Below are 10,509 nucleotides of genomic sequence, written 5' to 3' on the forward strand. Positions count from 1 at the left end.
ATATAATTATATATACATATATCAATATTTGCCTCGAAGAAATGTTCCATATCCTTACCGCCAAATCTAATTTCTTTAACAGCGGAAACGAATTAAGGACAAAATGTTCAAATATATAAACAGGGGTTGGACAAAATAATGAAATACCTTAAAATTTCAAACAAATTTATTTCAATATGGAGTAGGAGTGCATTTGGCAATAATTACAGTTTGAATTCTACGAGGTATGGACTCGTACAAAGTTTTAATTGTTTCCAAAGGAATATCTGTCCATTCTTCAGCTAAAACAGTCTCCAGTTCTTGTAGTGATGATGGCGTAGGATATCGATTCCTTACTTGTTTTTCTCAAACGCACCATAAATGTTCGATAATATTGAAATCTGGGGACTATGATGGCCAGATAGGTGTTCAACTTCACTAGAATGCTCATGGTGCCATTCAGTTACAACTTTAGCTGTGTAAATTAGTGCATTATCACCCTGAAAGATTGCGTTTCCCTCCGAAAACAGTTGTGCAACCATAGGATGAATTCGATCAAATAAAATGCTTACATAGTCTTGACTAATTCTGCCATGAAGGGAAACCATTGGGCTGGTTGCTTTCCAAGATATAGCCCCGCAGATCATCACAGATCCTCCTCAGTTTTTAACAGTTGGAAGAAGACATTCTAGGTCAAATGCTTCTTTTGGCTGTCTCCACACGTATACTCGGCCAGTGGTCGGAAGTAAGGATGACTCGTCCGAGAAAATAACATTCTTCCACTGCTCTAGGGACGTGGGTTCGATTTGCTCGAGTAAAAGGTGGCGCTTCAGCATGGCCGCAGTCAAATGACTGAAACAAATGGAAGTATAGAAAAAAGAATACGCACACACATACACACACATATATACATATATATATATGTGTGTGTGTGTGTATATATGCATCCGATGGAGTGCTGAAAAGTTCTTGGCTTTAAAGGCATCGCGAAAGGCCTGGCTGATGGCCCAACTTCCCGTGTTCGTTTATAGGGCTTAGACGTTCACCGCATCTTGTCGAATTTACAACAATAACATACATACAAATATTTGGCTTATTTAAATACACAATAGTATGGAAACGCACTTCCTTTCACAGACACATTCACGCACGCACAAACACATATACACGCGCGCGCATGTACATACACACACATTCACATACATATTTATATACACGTTCAAATACAAAGGTATATATAATATATACACACGTATTTATCTCTATATATACATACATACACACAAACATTACTCTTACTTGTTTCAGTCGTTGAACTGCGGCTATGCTGGAGCAATTCCTTGCAAAGTTAGTGGAACATGTATTCTTAGTACTTATTTTAAGCCTACTACTTGTTCTACTAACTTTTTTCGACAAACCTTAAGTTAGGGGCACGAAAACAAACCAACACCAGTTGCCATGCAGTAGGAATACAAGCACAAAGCCAACATATACATACATATAGTGACAATTTACAAAAAAAAAAAGATGAAGATGGGTGTGAAACAACAAACAGATGTATTAGCTTAACTCTTGGGAAGTGAGAAAGTCTTTTACGTTTCGAGCGTACGCTCTTCGGCAGAAACGAACACAGAAATAAACAGGGAGAGAAAATAGAAAAAGATTTAGTTGCTACCGATCTATCATGTTTACACGCACACACAAATATATATATACACACACACACATACGTACACACACACACACACACACACACACATATATATATATATATATATATATGCATTATGTATGCATGTATGTATGTGTGTGTATGTATGCATACATACAAGCATACAATGAAATTGCACAAACTTTCCGTCTTCTTAATTCCCTCAAAATTTATTTATCGGTGCAGGGCTATAGAAGTCACTTGCGTAAGGTGTAGCGCAGTGAGATTGAATCGAATCCATATGATTGCGACGCATACTAGTTAAAATAGCCATATCTGCGTCTACATATCTATACACGGTGAGAAGTTAGCAAAATCGGTATATTCATCCTTTTGGATAATGAATAACATTTCTTTTTTTCTAGAAATATAAGCAATTTTTTTTTTGGGATAAATGTAAAGAAGGTCTCTGTAGAGAAGTCCGCGACTGTATTCAATCACTTAAATTAAATAGTTAGATAAGCACATGGCCTAAAATGTTGGTGGGAGGGGCTAGTCGATTACATTGATCCTTACTCTCGATTGGTACTTTATTTTATAGTACAGGAAAGGATGAAAGGTAGAGTCGATGTCGACGGAATTTGAACGTTGAACGTAAAACCGGAAAAATGCCGCGTGGAATTTTGGCTAGCGTGTAAAACCATCCTGCCACTTCACTGCCCGCTAATAGCTAAATAACATGAAGATTTCTAATGTGGAGGGTCGGTTGTAACTGGAGTCGACAAATACAGGGTGCGAAAATATTATGATAAATTCCAGTAGTTTTTTTTCAATTCAAAGATATTCACATTTCGAGTTTAGTTTTCTTTAATTTTATCAAATCGTGTTTCAATTCAATATAAAAAATAGAAATATCTATGAATCGGTTACATGGAGATAATGAGCAACTACTAAATTACAAATTCTTAGAATTATATGTAATGCATCTGTGTCAGCAAATTACATTTGCCAGGAAGAAGGAGGCAACTCTGCCTATCAAAATCAAGCATTAAAAAATTACTATGTAGACGCACAGACACACACACATATACATATAAATGTGTGTGCGTACGTATATATGTATATATGCTATATATATATATATATATATATATAAGTCAGTAAATAGTGGGGTTGTGTTTCCTATATATATATATATATATATATATATATATACTTAGATGCATGGATATGTAACTATATATATCACCAATTGCATATGAGTATCTAAGGAACAATCTTTCCATGCTGCACAGCAACTATGTTTTAATATAATAATAGAATGAAAACAATCCAAAATTAAATATGTATCAAAGTTCGAAGAACATTATATTTAATCGCAACTAAGATTCGTCGAATTTATAAAGAATATCATCGTCTATTCAACATTGAATATAAGTAATCAGTAAATAGGTGGAACCATCATTGCTGAAAACTATACGCTTCCTTCGTTCGGATCAGAAGTATAACCTCTATACGCAGAGGAATTACGTCTTCAGAAAACAGGTATGTAAGCCGTATGTACTATCTTAGTGTAACTGCTTTACTCTGTGCACTAACTGAAACACTGTTTGATAAACAAATACAAAAGAAAACAGACTTCAAGACAATGTACTTTAACGTACATTAAGTCAAAATAGTAATATCGCTAAAACGAGAAGTATTCTGTAGCTAACGTATGTTTCAGTGGTCAATGAAAATTCACTTGGATGAATGAACAGATAAAAGTCTAAAGTTCTTTGGCTCTCTACAACTGATTTGGGATGACATGTAACAGACAAAAATCAGTGACCTCTAAAAGATAACCCGTTCAAAAGAAAGCTTCTTTCTCAACTAGAATACGATATAATAAATGGACTAGCAGTAAATTACATGAATGTAGCAAGCCAAGAAACATAAAACAGTATCCTAGACATTTAAGTGCCTTTTACACAAAATAGAAAATTAATCAGTTGACAAAAAATATAAACTACACAAAGCCAAAGCCGAAGATATTATCTACATCACATCCAGCTGTAGATTAATATTCCCTTGATAGTACATTCCGAGGAGGCCTGAGGCAGTAACCAGAGCAATCTGAGATAATGTGTGAAAAATAATAATAAAGATGAACATATGAAGTTTGATGGATCAAAAGAGTACCGGCGAAATTGAAGAATAAAACATCAACCAAATTAAAATGCAGTCGACCTGACATAGATGAATGGGGCTGCAAAATGTATGTATGCTTTGTTGTGGATGTCAGTTACTTATTTAGTATCGATGTAGTAAGAAATATATAGATAAAATCTAACATTTGATGAGGTGGTTCTCAAACAAACTTTCAAATTTACACCCGCCCCTTTTGGAGCGACATATATGTACCAGTCCAACTGGATCAAAATTTGGTAAAAAATCAGTTGATGGAGGAAGACTGTAATTCAATAATTCATACATTACTGGTTATAACGATATCTGAAACAATGTAAATTGCGAAGATCTTAAAATCTAAAAGGTCAATGGTTGTGCGAATATCAGCGGAGGAAAGACCATTTACTTTTTATTAAAAAATATTTTCTTTGCCATCATATCACCATGCAGGTGGCTGGCGCAAATAAACTCTAACTCGTGCGAGAAGCTATACTTGCATACATGCATTATATATATGCAAACGCATTTACATCATATACCCGTGCATTACATTGGACACAATAATGAAATAGAGATAGAGAGATAGTGCGCGTATGTGTGTGCATTTGTGTGTGCGGGCGTAAGAAAGATACTTCTCTTAATTTAGAGGCACCGAGAATGAATGTAATGAACAAATAGAGTAATTGATTGAGTGACAGAAATTTTATCATGCCAACTAACATACTGATGCGGTTAAAATCTCGTTTCACGACAGTTTTGGATTTCATTACGAAATGCAGCACTTACCAGCAGTTCACCGAGTTTCTCGATATATAGTGCTTGAACAATGACACAGTGGGAGTCAAGGCAGATTCGGATGCTGAATATAAAATGTCTTTTATGGTTTTCACTATAATAATACTTCATATTGCTTCTCAGTTTTGTCTACACACAATAAAATGTATGAAGTTTCGTATGGTTTCATTTTATTATTATATTCTGTTACTTTACATTTTATGTAACGATAAATCATACATTGATTCTGGAAATTCCTGATTGTCATTCTTCCATCATTTGGCTATTGGATAGCGACCATGGCGAAAGATTATACCAAAAAAATTTTCTTCATTTCTTTATTGAATGTTTTTTTTTTTTTTTGCCTAATATCAATTTTCAGTTAAATGGATGGAGTCGTGATGGTGCTTCATGCTTCTTAAACTTGAACACGGCACAGATAAAGGGAGTGAAACCATCAAACACCTGTCTATATTTTAATATCAAATTGGTCCAACTAGTTGTGACTGTATGATATACTTGGTATTCTAATCATGTATAGTATAATTAGATTTTTTTGTATAGAAGAGACACCTTCACCAGCATACAAAATTGCACGTGATTCAAAATTCTAGTGTTTTAACCACTTGTGTTTGATCAAGGCTTCTTGATACTGCCTAAGAATACCAATATTTCTTTCTATCAATGAGGAGAGTTCTGTGAAATCTTCCAAGCTGTTAAAACTATACGAAACATTTTCCTCCAATTGCACTCCATTCTCTTTTAAAATGAAGTGCCAACTGATTAATGCCGTCCGGGAAAAACACATTGCGATTATCACAGCTGGAAATACTTCGATATGGGATTGTTGGTTGAATGCCAACCCGAAGTCAAACATGGACTTTTACTATAATTAACAAAACTTGAAGTGTTACAACACAGCTGAATACTCCTTAGAGGTACACGTAGTACTGCGTATGCATCTTTTATCGTTGTAAATTTGAAGCGAATTTAATGTAAATTATGATACAGAAAAAATGATAATTCAAGAAAACTAAATATCTGTATCAGCAGCAATTATTCAATAGGAAGGATCATAGGAATATGTACTGTAAGAAGCAAATAAAATAACGTTTTCTCGCTAAAGTTTCCGTCATATACATACATATGTATTTGTCTGCAAAGCGAGCGACGAAACATTATAAATATAAATTTGACCTTGAAATATTTATCACAATATTGTTTATATTGTTTATATACTTCTTTTACTCTTTTACTTGTTTTAGTCATTTGACTGCGGCCATGCTAGAGCACCGCCTTTAGTCGAGCAAATCGACCCCAGGACTTATTCTTTGGAAGCCTAGTACTTATTCTATCGGTCTTTTTTGCAGAACCGCTAAGTTACGGGCACGTAAACACACCAGCATCGGTTATCAAGCGATGTTGGTGGGGGGACAAACACAGACACAAACATATACACACATATACATATATATATATATACATATATATATACATATATACAACTGGCTTCTTTCAGTTTCCGTCTACCAAATCCACTCACAAGGCTTTTGTTCTACTTACCACACAGCCACTCAGAGAGAGAGAAAGAAAGAGTGAGACACAAATCTTTTGTTCTAAAGAACAACAGCAGTGACTGTGTAAGGTGAACAAGAGAAGGTATAAAGGAAGATAGAGTATTGTTATAATCAAGTATAAGCGAAATAATGAATTAAGCATCTCTACTATTTTATACTATTGTATTTCAAAATAAATTGATCTGGTGTAATGGTCTACGCATGTGTCATTCATTGATATTTTCCGGTTTTACAAACACCAAAATTTTGAACTTAATGGGTATCTTAGTATTATGGCCTTCTTGGAGATGAGAGGTTAAGCAGGTCCTTGGGGAAGGAGAACAACTTTAGCAATATGAAAATGATAGATGAATGAGTGCAATTTGTCTGAAGAGAGGTAACACTCAAGCTAGGTTGACTGTAGTAGTAGCAGGATATGCAAAAATATTCCATTTGTCAGGTAATTTATTCATATAAGCGAAACGTTAAACTAAAACTATAAATTTTCATAAGATTTAATATTCGTAAACGTAATATCAATATATAAAAACTCTTTAAATCACCAAATACGTATCTTTGTATGTTTCACAAATCGGTGCATGAATAATGTAAGAGCAATTAAAGATAGATAGATAGATAGATAGATGTGTTAACTATACTTAAAAATGCGTCATATTTGTGTGTGTGTGTAGACTACGAATATTGTTAGAAATACAAATGTTTTTCTAAAAAAAAATCTGGTCATCTCATCTATAAATGCGAATATCTTCCTGTACTAGTTGCCCGATAATTGTTTCATATTCTGTATAACACGTCAAATGATTCAGTTCGGAGTAAATTCTATTCAGATAATCAAATAACGTTTCAAAAACATATTCTTTGAGATGGAGTCTTAACACATTAATACCAGTAATTCAATTTTTGTCGTTAGAATCATGTACGGAAGTTTTCATAGCATTCATTAAAAGCTAAAAGCAAATAAAAAATATCTTTGTTGAAGTACACAGAAATATCTTATTTTTAGTCAGTATTTCGAAAAGCGTGTTACCTATTCACTTGGCTACGTATTGAGATATCGAATTAGATGCTCAAAGTTTGAGATTTAATGTCATTGGAAGATTTGCAGTCATTCCCTGAAATATTATCTGTTTCGTCTTACAACTATAATTTTTATATAGTAAAACATTTTAAAGATATTGATAGCATAGTAGTGGGAGCTTAATAGTTTCTTTAAAACATTTGATTTATTAAAAGAAAATCGTTGTTCTTATAAGGATGATGGTGATGAATATGACTAGCGAGATAATATTGATGATTCTTCCTAATCTTGACACAAGGCCGACAAGTTTTAAAGGCAGTGAGTATGTCGTTTACCTTCACTCTGCCCCCACTTCCAGTACTCAACGGGTACTTGCGTCTAACGACCACGAAACGATGAAAGGCAAGCAAAGTTGATCTCAGCGGTATTCAAACTTAGAACCTAAAGAGACGGAAGAAATGCTGCTAAGCATTTTGTCCGACGCGCTAACGATTCTGTCAATTCGCCGCCTTACACATGATAATACTAATGGTTTCCAATTTAGGTAGAAGGTCAAATTATTTCAGAGAAGGGGGTTAGTCGATTACATCGATGTCAGTGTTCAAATATTACTTAATTTATCGACCTCGAAAGGATGAAAGGCAAAGTCGGCTGCTGAGGAATTTGAACTCAGAATATAAAGACGGACAAAATGCTGCTAAGCATTTTGATCGATGTGCTAACGGTTATGCCAGCTCACCGCCTTACTCATTATAACGACAATGGTTCCTAATTTAAGCTCAGGACGAACAATTTTGAGGGAAGGGATATGTCGATATCAGAGCCACGCGGATACCATATAGTTGATTGGATTTGAAATTAAAATGTACAAGAGCAGTAATAAATTACTGTAAGGTATCTTGTTCAGCGCTCTTATTATTCTGACAACCCAACTGTAACAAACATAATGATAATTCTTATTCTCATAGAAGGCCAGCTATTTTAAGGAGACGGTGCAAGTCAATAACATAGATTTCAATAACTTAGTTATCGAACCATCAAGTACGATAAGCAAAGTTGCCCTTGGTGGAATTTGGCCTCATACTGTAGAGATTCTGGGGAAATACAGCTAAGCTCTTTGTCCAACATGTTAACGATTCTGGTAGATCACTTCATTAATAAAAATTATGATAATGCTTTCATTATTAATCAGTAAGTGTATCCAAAATGATCGAACAATGTACAGAACGACACAACGCAATAAAATGTACAGATGGGAGAGAGATTGGACAAGTTGATATCAAGAGAGCGATCTTTCCAGGAGATTCGGTTATACCCTAACTATTTATTGTTTGTATATTACTGTTCTCCATCGTTCTGAAAAAATGGGAGCTTGTTACGAAATATAGAAAAACATGAGACCAATCAATCATCTGATATTTATGGATGATTTAAAGTTTTACAGAGCTAGCAATGGTCAAATGCATTTCCTTATTCAGCGTGCACGAATCTTTTCTCAAGACATCCAGATGGCATTATGATATTGAACTAAGAAAAGGATACAAAGAAGACAGCAGTGGAGAACAACTTCCAGATGATGAATGAATAAGAGAATGAACGAAGAGCGTTACAAGTATCTGGTGTTTTGTAACTAATTCAAATGCTGAACACCAAGATGGAGAAGAAAATTGCTTCTGAATATACTAGAAGAATTTAAAAGTTACATAGGTCTAGACTAAATGAAGGGAACCTGATTAGATAATAACCCACCAGACATCACTCTTCCACGGAAGGAGTCCAGGGAATGGACATGCATTGGTGTATCAGTATCTGCAGACAAAAATATTGCTGAGACAGAAGAGAAAGTTGAAAAGTACTAAAATTTAGGATCGGTAGTGTAAAGAAACCAGAGAGCTTCAAAATTGCGTGTGGTACCTATTGTGATCGGTGTACTTGGACCCATCTCAAAACGTGCACTATTCTGGCATCAAAAGCAGCAAATACCAAACTTTTTATGAAGTATTCAGATGGCAGTAATACTTAGCAGAGTTCGTGTTTTGAGGAAAGTGTTGCGTCTCTAAGCTGCGGGATGGAACTGCGATGTGACAAAGACATAGATGACACCAGTTAAGTGAATAAAAATATTACTACCACTACTACTACTAAGAAGACGACGAAGAAGAAGAAGGAGACGAAGAAGAAGAAGAAGATGAAGAAGAGTTTCAAATTTTTGCACAAGGCCAGCAAGTTTGGGTAAGTCTATTACATGGACTCCAGCGCTCAACTGGTACTTATTTTATCGACTCCGAAAGAATGAAAGGCAAAGTCAACGTCGGCGGAATTTGAAATCAAAACGTAAAGACTGGCGCGCTAACAGTTATGCCAGTTCGCTTCCTTAATAATAATAATAATAATAATAATAATAATAATAATAATAATAATAATAATAAAGTAAAGTTACTTACTTACTGACCCATCATGCTTGCTTGATTCCAGGATCGCAAGGAAAGAAGAAGAAAAACAAAAAAATAAAATCCCTTGAAATTTAAAATAGGAAGAATTTGGAGTATGCGAACAGTAAAAGTCGTGCCTATAATACTTGGTGCATTTGGGAACAGTAAGCAAAGATATAGGCAAATGACTGAAAGAGATTAAAATAAAATGCCCGGTAGATCTCCCACAGAAAGTCGACCACAAACCTAAAGGCATCGTCGAAAATGGAAATGCAAAGATCCTAGGGATTTTATGATTCAGTGCGACCATGAGATGGAGATTAGGAAACTGGACATAGTCTTAATTGAGAACGAAAACAAACTATGCTGGATCATAGATATAGCATGCCCAGCTGACAACGAGGTGAGCAATAAGGAAGAAAGAAAGGTCGAGAGATATGACAGGTTAGCTTGGGAAGTTAAGATGCTGTGGTCGATGAAAAAGTAGCAGTAGTAACAATAATTGGCGGAGCAAAAATCTCGGGAAGTACATGGAACAAATAGGGGCTGCAATAAGGGTGGAGCACTTGCAGAAAACAGCACTGCTTGGAACCGCGCGAATACTCCGGAAGGTGCTCGAAAAATAAGATGTGTTACTTTAGTTCACTGGTAGTGGACAGCTAACACTGTAATACATCTCCAGCGTTAGAAGCTTTGCAAAGGCAATAATAATAATAATAAAAATCAAAAATTAAAAAAATAAAATAATAATAATAATAATAATAATAATAATAATAATAATAATAATAATAATAATAATAATAATGCCTACAGAGTATCTCAACAGGCATGATAGAGCTGCACAATATATTCACTGGGTAATATGCAAAAACCTGGATAAAAACTGGTGGGAACACAAACCACCCCCAG

The 10,509-nt window shown here is 34.9% G+C and overlaps 1 protein-coding gene across 2 annotated transcripts in view; it reads right to left on the reverse strand.

The window, feature by feature from the left end:
- The window catches only part of LOC106874042 (FMRFamide receptor), a 246,587-nt gene that overhangs the window by 31,832 nt on the left and 204,246 nt on the right, over positions 1-10,509 (reverse strand). The window contains exon 3 of one of the 2 annotated variants that reach the window (XM_014921613.2): positions 9,613-9,632. The exons of the other annotated variant lie outside the window; for it this stretch is intronic. The gene's annotated coding sequence lies outside the window, so the exon portion shown is untranslated. The remainder of the gene's footprint in view (positions 1-9,612; positions 9,633-10,509) is intronic. 2 annotated transcript variants of the gene reach the window in all.

Source organism: Octopus bimaculoides, chromosome 6 (genome assembly GCF_001194135.2).
Source record: "Octopus bimaculoides isolate UCB-OBI-ISO-001 chromosome 6, ASM119413v2, whole genome shotgun sequence".
Taxonomy (NCBI): Eukaryota; Metazoa; Mollusca; class Cephalopoda; order Octopoda; family Octopodidae; genus Octopus; species Octopus bimaculoides.